This window comes from Triturus cristatus, chromosome 10, assembly GCF_964204655.1.
Source record: "Triturus cristatus chromosome 10, aTriCri1.1, whole genome shotgun sequence".
In the NCBI taxonomy this organism is placed as follows: Eukaryota; Metazoa; Chordata; class Amphibia; order Caudata; family Salamandridae; genus Triturus; species Triturus cristatus.
This window is the reverse complement of record NC_140593.1, coordinates 50589934-50600537: the sequence shown is the minus strand read 5'-3', so window position 1 is coordinate 50600537 and position 10604 is coordinate 50589934. Positions and strand designations below refer to the sequence as shown.

Below are 10604 nucleotides of genomic sequence, written 5' to 3'. Positions count from 1 at the left end.
CTTGTCCCCTTTCCAGTCCCCCATTTAGATATTCTACTAGGTGTATAATATAACAGAAAGAATGTTTTGTAATATTGTGCTTGTAGTCTGGTGGACATTAATAATGTTTGAGAAAGTCCGAATGATTTAATCACTGTGGTGGCCGACATATCTAAGGTTTCCTGCCATTTTATATAATATTTATCCATATCATCCGGACATAGGCCCAAGAGGTGATTATATATTTCTCCTATTTTAGTCCACTTTCCTTGATTCACAAATTCTATACATTGAATCTTTTCAAATTTCGATCAGCCACCACCTTTCCTTGATATAAAGTCCCTGATTTGGAGATATTTGAAAAAGTCTCTATAACTCATCATATATTCTTTTCTAATTTCTTCGAAGGATTTTATACCTGTAGATGTAAAGAAACAGCCCAGGTGTGTGATCCCTGCTTCTATCCACCTTTTCATATATATATCTTTAAATAGCTCCGGTAGGTTGTTATTATCTGATAGTAATGTATAATAAGAAAACCTTCCGATCCCCAATATTTTACGAATATTACTCCATGCTTTGTGTATTCCTAGAAGAGTTTTAAATCGTACTTTTTTTTATAGTAGCTGTCGTATAAGTGTAGCCAGAGATACCCCCTAGTATTTTCCCCTAGTATTAATTCTTGTGGTGTTGGGATTCCGGTAGATGGTCTATTTCCTTGGGTGATAGATAATAGCTCGCTACAGTATGTCATTATAGTTGACCAATAGTATAGTTTAATATTAGGCAGTGAAAGTCCCCCCCTATCTTTTGGTAGTGATAAAAATTTAGATGTCCTACGGGATCTCTTGTATCCCCAGATAAATAGCGAGAACATACTTTCAATGCATTTAAACCATTGTGGTTGAAAATCAAGACAGATGGTACTGAATAGATATAAGAATTTAGGCAGATAAATCATTTTAATCATGTTGCACCTACCTATAATGTATAGATGAAGATTATTTAATCTTCTTAAATCTTTATCTATTCGTTGTATTAGTGGATCAAGATTAATTTGAATGAGGTTGTCTAGTTTCGCTGTAATATTAACCCCTAAATATATGGCATTATCCACTACTCGAATGTAATTTATTTTAAGGTTATCATTAAGCACTATCTGTGTTTTGTTTTGGTTCAGCTTATATCCTGAGATCTTGCCAAACATTTCAGCCTCCCTTTCTATGGCCTGAATAGAGGCTGTAGGATTTGTCGTTACCACCGCTATGTCATCTGCATAGACAAGTGTTTTAGTTTCTATATTTCTTATCTTGATTGGGTTGATTATAATATTATTTTCGAGTCTGTTGATAAACGGATCAATGAATAGTGCGAATAGTAAAGGGGAGCATGGGCACCCCTGTCTTGTCCCTCTAGTTATACTAAATTTTTCAGAGGCGAATCCATTTACCATGACTACCCCCTGAGGTTTGATATACATCATTTGAATTGCCTTGATAAAGGTTGCCCCGAGTCCGGCTCTTGACATGACTGACCAGAGATAGGTCCAGGAGACCCTATCAAACGCCTTCTCAGCGTCTAGCAGTATAAGCGCCATAGGGTCTCCTGATACCTCAGCCATGTCAAACAAGGTAATTACTCTTTGTATGTGATCCACGGTGGATCTTCCGGGAATAAACCCATGCTGTTGGAGGGACACAATCTTACTGATGATCGGAGCTAGGCGACTAGCTAGTAGCTTTGAGTATATTTTAGAGTCGCCATTAATCAAGGTGATAGGGCGATAAGATCCGAGTTCGTGGGCCTCCTTATTTTTTTTCAAAAAGACGACAATTTTTGCGTTAGACCATGACTCAGGGGGCCGTTCACCTTGAAAGACATGGATAAATAGATCAGTTAAAATTCTCTTTAGGGGTGCACTAAAGGTGACATAGAATTCTGTAGGGATTCCATCAGTTCCAGCTGCCTTTCCATTTGTCAAGTTGTTCATAGTTAGTAGTATTTCATCCCAAGATGGTAGGTAATTAAGACTATCTAAATCCTCTTGTTCTATCCTGGTAATGGGGAGTTGATCTAAGTATTCATCGATCTTATCTTGTTGTTTACCCTCTTCCTTATATAACTCTTGATAGTATATTTGAAATGCATTTTTTATCTTATTTATATTCGTTGTGAGTCCCTCTCTTGGATCGTTTATTTCTTTTATTATATTGGCAGAATTTTTTTGTCTGACTTGTACTGCCAGTTGGTGCCCTACTTGCTCACTTAATTCATATACCGATTCCTTATTTAGCGTTGCTTTAGTTATTGCTTTCTCGGTATGGATATCTATGATAGCATTTTTAGCTATTGCCACCTGTCTTAATTGATTTTCAATATCTTCTTCTATTTGTACTGCCATTGTTAAGTGTTCCTCGGCATTTACTAGGATATTATGGAGATTCTCCATATGTTCTTTTGCCCTCCTATTGTTATTAAATGAAAACCGAATGGTTTCCCCCCTGATTCCAGCCTTCAGGGCATCCCACACCACCTCAATCGTGGTGCTACCAAGGTTGTCCTCCAAAAATTCGGGTATCCATCTATTCATATGCTGACAAAACTCTTTATTCACCAGCAGTGCTCTTTCGAATGTCCATTTTTGTATCTCCCTACCCATTTTTCCTTTCTCTAAATTAAGAATTAGGGGGTTATGGTCTGACAGGACTCTTGGTAATTTGTCTATTAAGCAATTATCTATCAGAGAACCAGACATCAGCATATAATCTAATCTAGAGTGCTTTAGATGGGATTAGAAAAAAAAGTGAAGCCGGGGTCATCTGGATGTTTAATTTGCCAACAGTCTATTAGGCCATGTGTTTGACACATCTCTTTCAAGGCCTTATATACTTTTGGTTTCCTACCCTTATAGGTATATCTGGGGTCCGTTGACCAGTTGCATGGAAGGTTCAAATTAAAATCACCACAAATGATTATTGGCAGTGGCCATTGTACCAATTCGTTAGAGACGGTTTCCAAGACACTTGGATCGTCACTAGTGTTACCATAGATAGTACATAGAGTTATTTTATTACCATTCCCCTGTGTACATTCTGTAATTGCCCAGCATCCTTGATTATCCGCTATCGATTTAGAAAACTGTATCTCACCCCCTTTATATAGGATTGCCACTCCTCGTGTTTTTGATCCTTGCATTGAGGCTGTGATTAATTTATATCCCAGTGTATTTAGGAGGTGCTGTTGCGAACCTTCGATATGTGTCTCTTGAAGACAAATAATATTGGCCCCGGTTGCTTGTAGTCCTATCGCCACCCTCTGTCTTTTACTTTGGTCATTAAGACCGCATACATTCATAGAAAGAATCTTTAGCCTAGCCATATATACATGGTTTTCTCTTTTCCCTTTTTAATAATTTTGTCTGGTGCAGTATTCAGTTGTGTATTCTGATGCAAATGCATAGGAATGTATAGTTCCTCTTTAGGCCTTTGTATTACTTCCCTTTTTAAGGTTAACTTCCCATTTTGTCTGAGATTGCTCTCCTCCACCCATAACCCCCCCCCCCCACCCACCTCTCCCCCACCACCCAAGGTGGCAATCTGGTTCAGAAGGAACCAGTATGATGACGTCTGTGCAGTATATAAATATTAATAATTTTTCTAAGCAGTCGTGGACCCCCTAAAATTTCTTTTCTGGACCCTCAGTGGTCCCTGGATTACAGGTTAAGAACTACTGGATTAGAGGATTGCTCCGCATTGTGTTACAATAAACCTGGTAGTAGATGGCTATGCCCCATGCCACTACTAACGAGATGAAGTTGAAGGATACTTATTGCTCTAATGCTTCACTAAGGGACTGCGTTGAGAGCAAGGATATGCTCTGTACGCACAAAAGTACATACTTGCATATCTCAGTGCTGTTACCTGTCGCACCCTATCCTGATCTGACCTTGCTGTCTTGCTTTGTGTTTCTTCACTTCGTCCCTTAGGTGCCTATGTGAAGAGTCAGGTCTTCACCTTTTTGTGGAACTCAAAAAGTGAGGTGGTGGCTCTGATGTGTTAGATTTGTGGATGTGGGTGGAGCCAACAAAGGAAGTGGGCGGAGCCAGGGAAGTGGGTGTGGCCTCCTTAAAAATATTTGAGCACATGCACTTAATTTTTTACAAATTAAGCACTGGCAGGGGCCCAGGGCACACCAAGTCAAAGTGCATCAGAAATCTGGCAAAAAGTGGGGGGATTACTGCAACAGAAACCCAGCCTCATACACTCCCCAGTTTTTTCATCCCACTTAAAGCCCTGCATAATAGCAATAGTTTAACTTGTATCTGAAACCCTACGCCGCCGTCAATAGCATGTTGAGTTACTTCAAGTGTCTGGGAATGCACCCTGAATTCAGACAACTCACTCCTCATTCTCGCCCTTCTCTTTCACATTTACCCTGCACTCACAGTGATCACAATGCACTCACACTGATTACCATGCACTCACACCATTCACCTGCTCACCCTGCACTCACAGTGATCACTGTGCACTCACAATGCCCTTGCTCTGTTCACCTTGTATCTCACCCTGCAGCAGAGGCGCAACTAGAGCCAAATTTCGGGGGGGGGGGTGAGCAAAAATTTCGGGGGGGGCTGAACTTTAAGCAATAGGCAGAGTGGAGCTGCAGGGGCTCTTAGAAGGGGTGAAACACCAGCGAGGCCTCATTAACATGCAAATGGTCTTTTAAAGACCTGTGAAGTGCTCGGGTGCGGCTGCTTTTTTGCCCGGGAAGGTGTCTCATCCCGGGCTGCCGCACACGACGGGGGGCGTGGGGGCTGAAGCCCTGTGAGTCCAATGGGTGTTGCGCGCCTGCCCTGCAGTCACATGAACACACTACTCACCCTGCACTCTTGTGACACTTCACTCACCTGTCCCCCCTCACTGCTCAATCTGCAATCTCACTCAAACAAGCCCATCAGTAATCATACATTCATTCATCCCACTCTGCAGTTACATCCGCACCATATGGTCACCTCACTCACCCTTACCCTACCCTCACACTGTTGCATCGCTCACCCTGCACTCACATGGGCACTCCTGCCACCCACACAGCGCTGAGGGTTAATGTGCCTGCTACAAAGAACGTGTACCATGCAGATCACAGCCCTCAGTATATGTAAACTATGAGTAGCGCTATAAAAAAAATGAAATGTTTGTCAGAGAGGTGCTATAGAGAGATGAGGTGCATTGTTGGTGAGTGGCAGTGAGGGAATTCATGGAGGAGGAGGAAATGGGGGAGGGGCCGCCAAAAAAGACTGTTGCTCTGTGTGCGACCAGTGCTAGGGCCAGTCCTGGCTGGGAGTCTTAGCACCTCCCCCCGCACCCCCCCTCTACCCCCCCCCCCCCCAGGTTCGGGTCTAGTTGCGCCCCTGACCCTCACAGAGGAGACGCTACCTGTGTCAAGGAGGTGGCAGGGGGTACGCTGCGCACAGTGGACACTGCCTCGTGTACACGGAGTTGGCAGGGGGCTCCCCTCACACAGGGGCACTGCCTCGTGTACACGGAGTTGGCAGGGGGCTCCCCTCACACAGGGGCACTGCCTCGTGTACACGGAGTTGGCAGGGGGCTCCCCTCACACAGGGGCACTGCCTCGTGTACACGGAGTTGGCAGGGGGCTCCCCTCACACAGGGGCACTGCCTCGTGTACACGGAGTTGGCAGGGGGCTCCCCTCACACAGGGACACTGCCTCGTGTACACGGAGTTGGCAGGGGGCTCCCCTCACACAGGGGCACTGCCTCGTGTACACGGAGTTGTCAGGGGGCTCCCCTCACACAGGGGCACTGCCTCGTGTACACGGAGTTGGCAGGGGGTAGGCAGTGCCGCCTGCACGCGGAGCCCGCAGACCCTATCTGGGGCAGGATTGTGGAGCCGGGCAGCTGGCAGTCTCCAGGGCAGCGGCCGGGGGCAGCATCCACGCTGTGGCGGAATGTCCGGAATGTGCCAGGCACTTCACCCTCCTCGAGGGAGACGCGCAACCCGAGAGACTCGGGTGGAAGAACCTGTTCCACCCCCGGGGGCAGCGGCTCCTCCCCGCAGCAGGGCAGGGCTGGGGCAGGTGAGTGCTCCTGAGCCCGGAGACAGCGCTGCAGCATCCCGGAGGAGCTGAGCACCGAGGGAATATCACTGAGGGCGCACTGCACCGAGGGAGCTTCGCTGAGGCGCACTGCACCGAGGGAGCTTCACTGAGGCACACTGCATCGAGGGACCATCACTGAGGGCGCACTGCCCCGAGGGAGCTTCGCTGAGGCGCACTGCATCGAGGGACCTTCACCGAGGGAGCACTGCACCTGGGATCATTCACTGAGGGAGCACTGCACCTTGGATCATTCACTGAGGGCGCGCTGCACCTTGGATCATTCACTGAGGGCGCGCTGCACCTGGGATCATTGACTGAGGGCGCGCTGCACCTTGGATCATTGACTGAGGGCGCGCTGCACCTTGGATCATTGACTGAGGGCGCGCTGCACCTGGGATCATTGACTGAGGGCGCGCTGCACCTGGGATCATTCACTGAGGCCGCGCTGCACCTTGGATCATTCACTGAGGGCGCAGTGCACCGAGGGAGCTTCACTGAAGGTGCGCGACTTAAACAGAGCACTTTTGACTACCCTCACCTGGACGGACTGACAGCACACCTGTACCGAGGGACACTGACCTGGAGGGACTGACAGCACACCTGCACCGAGGGACACTCACCTGGAGGGACTGACAGCACACCTGCACCGAGGGACACTCACCTGGAGGGACACCTGTACCGAGGGACACTCACCTGGAGGGACACCTGTACCGAGGGACACTCACCTGGAGGGACTGACAGCACACCTGCACCGAGGGACACTCACCTGGAGGGGCTGTCAGCACACCTATACCCAGGGCCACACTAGGAGCGAAGGGCACTCACTGAGGAAACTCCTGCAGGCAGGAGCCGGCACAGGAGCCCCGGCACCAGTGGCCCTCCCCTGGAGGAGCTGACGGCCCATTGGGCGGCGGGACCCCCACCCACAGGAGTTAGATCCCCACCTGGACTGGAGCGGACGGAGGGGCTCTACAAACAAGGTGTGCACAGGTAGGAATGGGGGCAGCACTTGGGGCAGGGGAGGGCGGCAGAGGTCTGGGTAGGACATCACGGGGCGGGGGGGGGGGGGGGGGGGGGGGGGCGCAGGTGATGGCTGCTCCAGAGAGGGCAGAGGGTCTGCAGAGAGGGCCCGAGGGCGCCCCAGCTGCTGCCTCAAACCCCCTTCATGCTGACGGCGCACAGACACGAGGGGGCTGTATGGTGCTCTTTCTGTCTCCCCTTCTCCTTCCCTCCCTCCCCCTTCCCTTCTTTTTTCCATTATACTTTCTTTTCTAGGGCAACCCTTCCATTTCTCTATTCTTCCTGCCACTAGCTTTGTTTCTTCAAATCCACACCGATCCTCACTTCTCCCCACCTCATCTCCCCCCCCCCTCTTTCCCTGAGTTTCCTTTCTCTCGCCCCTCTCTCTCCTGCCATCTTTCTGTACTTCTATATCCCTCAACGTTCTCTCTCTTCCGCCCCCCTTCCCTCCTCGCCCCCTACTCTAGAGCTTCTCCCTGTTGCACTACGAACTCTGGGGCATATTATCAAGCATGGAGTTAAAATTATCGCCGCTTTAGCGGCAGAAAACTACGGGCTTGATACTATGCCCTTGAGAATTCTAATAGAAGCCCATATTGTCACCAAAACATGGGCTTCTATGGGAATTCTCCAGGGCATATTATCAAGCCCATTATCGCCGCTTTAGCGGCAGTTTTCTGCCGCTAAAGCGGCGATCATTTTAACTCTGTTTCTTGATAATATGCCGCTCTGTTGTACTACAGACTTCCCAAGTCACTCCTCATCTGCACCAGGGTTCCCATGGCCACTGCAGACATGAGTGGGAGCGCTGCTGTGCTCTAGCGCCTACGAGGGGTAGCGCTTTCAATCAGACATCCAGTGCACAATGATTCCGCCGCCGTACTGCCTGCAGCTAGCCCCTGGCACAGAGGAGCTGTCAGACCCCTGAAGGAGCTCACAGCGTATGGCATTCAGTAACTTGAGGGTCTTTGTAGAACATTCCCTGGAACGCAAAGCGCTTCTAAGCACTTGCACCTTCCACAACGTAACCTCCAGGCCCTGGAGTACAAGCGCCCCCGGCCTTTGAGCACCCGACGCTGAGAGGCTGTGAGTGACAGGTCAGGAGCACCTTCTTGTAGGAGGAAAGGTGTTGCAGAGGAGCGAAGGACCGAATTTTAGCCCTCTTCAGAAACGGTGTCTCTTGTCTGATGCTGTCATTGGCGGAATGCTCTGCAGCAAGTAGAGTCCGCGAAATAAAGTGACCTAAACTTTGTGTGAACAAAATATCAAATAGCAAATGCCCCAAATATAATTTACAGAAATATCACCTCATTAGAGTTAATAATAAATAATTTACAGCTAAAGGCACAAACTGCCAATACCCAATGACGCAAATCGCCACAATATTGATGTCAAATAGATGATATTTTGGGATCAATATTCTGACTGGCACACAGCCATGCAGAAAGGAGTGAGTGGGTGCTCATTGTTCCTTGGCGTGCTTGTCTCTAAAGAACTAAGCATTTCCCATCGACTTTGACTCCCAAGGTCACTGGTACAGAGCAGCATCCACCAGCACTGCTAGAGCGGAGTCCTATTGACCTGTTTGTACTTTCAGTGAGGCGACTGTACCTCGGATTCTTCCCAGCTTGGTGGAGAAGGAGACTGATCTATAGGGACACCTCATAGGCGCCTTACTGGTCAGTGCACCCCTGGAAAAGCATGGAATTTAAACTAAAGACTGAGGTAAAGGTTTTCTTATAGTGAAGTAGAGGCTGAATTTTCAACCACTCTGTACATTTTGTTGTTAAGACTAAGGGTGTCACGGACAATAGTAACCAGCCCTGCACCAGGGGTGGGCGGGACGTTTCATTCTGCCAGTGGAATTGACAACATTTGCTAAGTCCTAGTTACTCTTGTAATGTGGAGTTCCGGCCAAAATTCACCAATTGCCACGCAACAAAATGTTTTCCCTGCGAGACTCCAGAAATGCGAGCGAGATTTGTCATCTCCTAGCGTGATTTAAAACACAGGCAGTTGTGAGCGGTCGTGGTCAGAGGGCTGCTTCTCGAGTAGATTTGCTGCCGCTTGAGTAGATTTTCTATTCAAGCGGCAGCAAAACCAGCTCGAATGGCCGCTCGCTCTCGCACACTGCATAGTGCCGTTCACTCTGATTTTTCAGCGCTGAATCCTGCTGAGTTTTTATGTAACTCCATGGAATTCCGCGGTGTAAATCTCCGCAAGTTCTGCACACCCCTGCCCTGCTCATGCGACGTAACATCCCAATTGTCAATCTCTCAGTGTTTGCTTCTGGCTCTGGTGTAGAACCTTTGTTGTTTGGTCCCTTTGAGCGTCACAAGGTTATTGGCTGCCCAACACTCACCAATGCTACTGGCATCTGGTGAAGATGCCCAGGTGTATCTAGGATGTTTGTGTGCCTTGAGCCCAACAAGGGTTAAGGCTGAGTCCAGTTTAGGACCTTGGGGACACAGAGTTTGATGTGTGATGGCATCTCTGCGTTTTCCTCTGGTTCCTACATGGCAGTGTCAGGTGCAGAAGCCAGGGCTGCCAGGCTGTAGAGTAGCTCTGTGTTTTTGACCATAGAGTATTCAGAAAGGGACCTGTCCCCCATCAGCCTCAGAGAGCATCTTACTAGGTGAACAAAGGGGTTTTGGGGCCTAGGTTACACCAATGATTTTGAAGGCTCCTCTTGGGTCGAGATGTTTTTTGGTTGTGCCACCACATTTATTTGAGTATTTTGGCTAGCATTGGCGTCCCGGTTACAAATGCCTGGTCAAGGACCCAAAGGATGACCGGACTGGGCCTGAGAGCAGATCCCAGCCCACTGACCTACCATAGAAACACAAAGCCTGTCTCAGGCAAGATGGACCAAGTTTTGTGCGTAATGTGTATTTTTTGGGATTAGTTGTAATAAATATTAATCTCATGTAACCCACCGCTGCGTACCCCTGTGCCCATACAGGTATATCCTTGAGCCCTCTGAGGGTTGCTGTTCATGCGTCATTGGAGGCTTGAAGAACTGACCACAATTCTGCACAGAGACTCCAGAAGTCGACCCGATGCTCGAGATGAGGCTTCCTCCCCTGGAAACAGTTCTCTAGGCTGGGGGCATATTTACGAGCCAATTGTGCCGGTGGCGCATCACTTTTTGCGATACTCAGGCAGCGCAGAGTGCAGACCCATATCTACGAGGCTACGCAAAGTCACTTTGCGTGGCTTTTCATGGCCTCGTAGATATGGTGTGAGGCAACGCAGCGCAAGTCGCTGAGTTGCTTTACACTGCGTCAGGGAGGTTCCATGGGCATTGCGGTGGGTGTTCCTGCGCAATACCCATCGATATTGATGCTTCCAAAATGTACAAGGATCTGCGTCAAAACTGTACGCCTCCCCAGGGCAAGCGTAATGAGGAGAACCATGTTTATTTCTCCCTGTTTTTTCCTCTGTCTATGTGTGCTGTGCACACATAGAAAGAGGAAAATGCCTCCATGGA

The 10604-nt window shown here is 48.5% G+C and overlaps 1 protein-coding gene across 3 annotated transcripts in view; it reads left to right on the top strand.

The window, feature by feature from the left end:
• The first annotated feature begins 6079 nt into the window (after positions 1-6079).
• LOC146788809 (uncharacterized) overlaps positions 6080-10604 on the top strand; it is a 397685-nt gene continuing 393160 nt past the window's right edge. For 2 of the 3 annotated variants that reach the window (XM_085630389.1, XM_085630386.1), the window contains exon 1: positions 6080-7084. The gene's annotated coding sequence lies outside the window, so the exon portion shown is untranslated. The remainder of the gene's footprint in view (positions 7085-10604) is intronic. The other variant, XM_085630388.1, reaches the window with a different exon arrangement.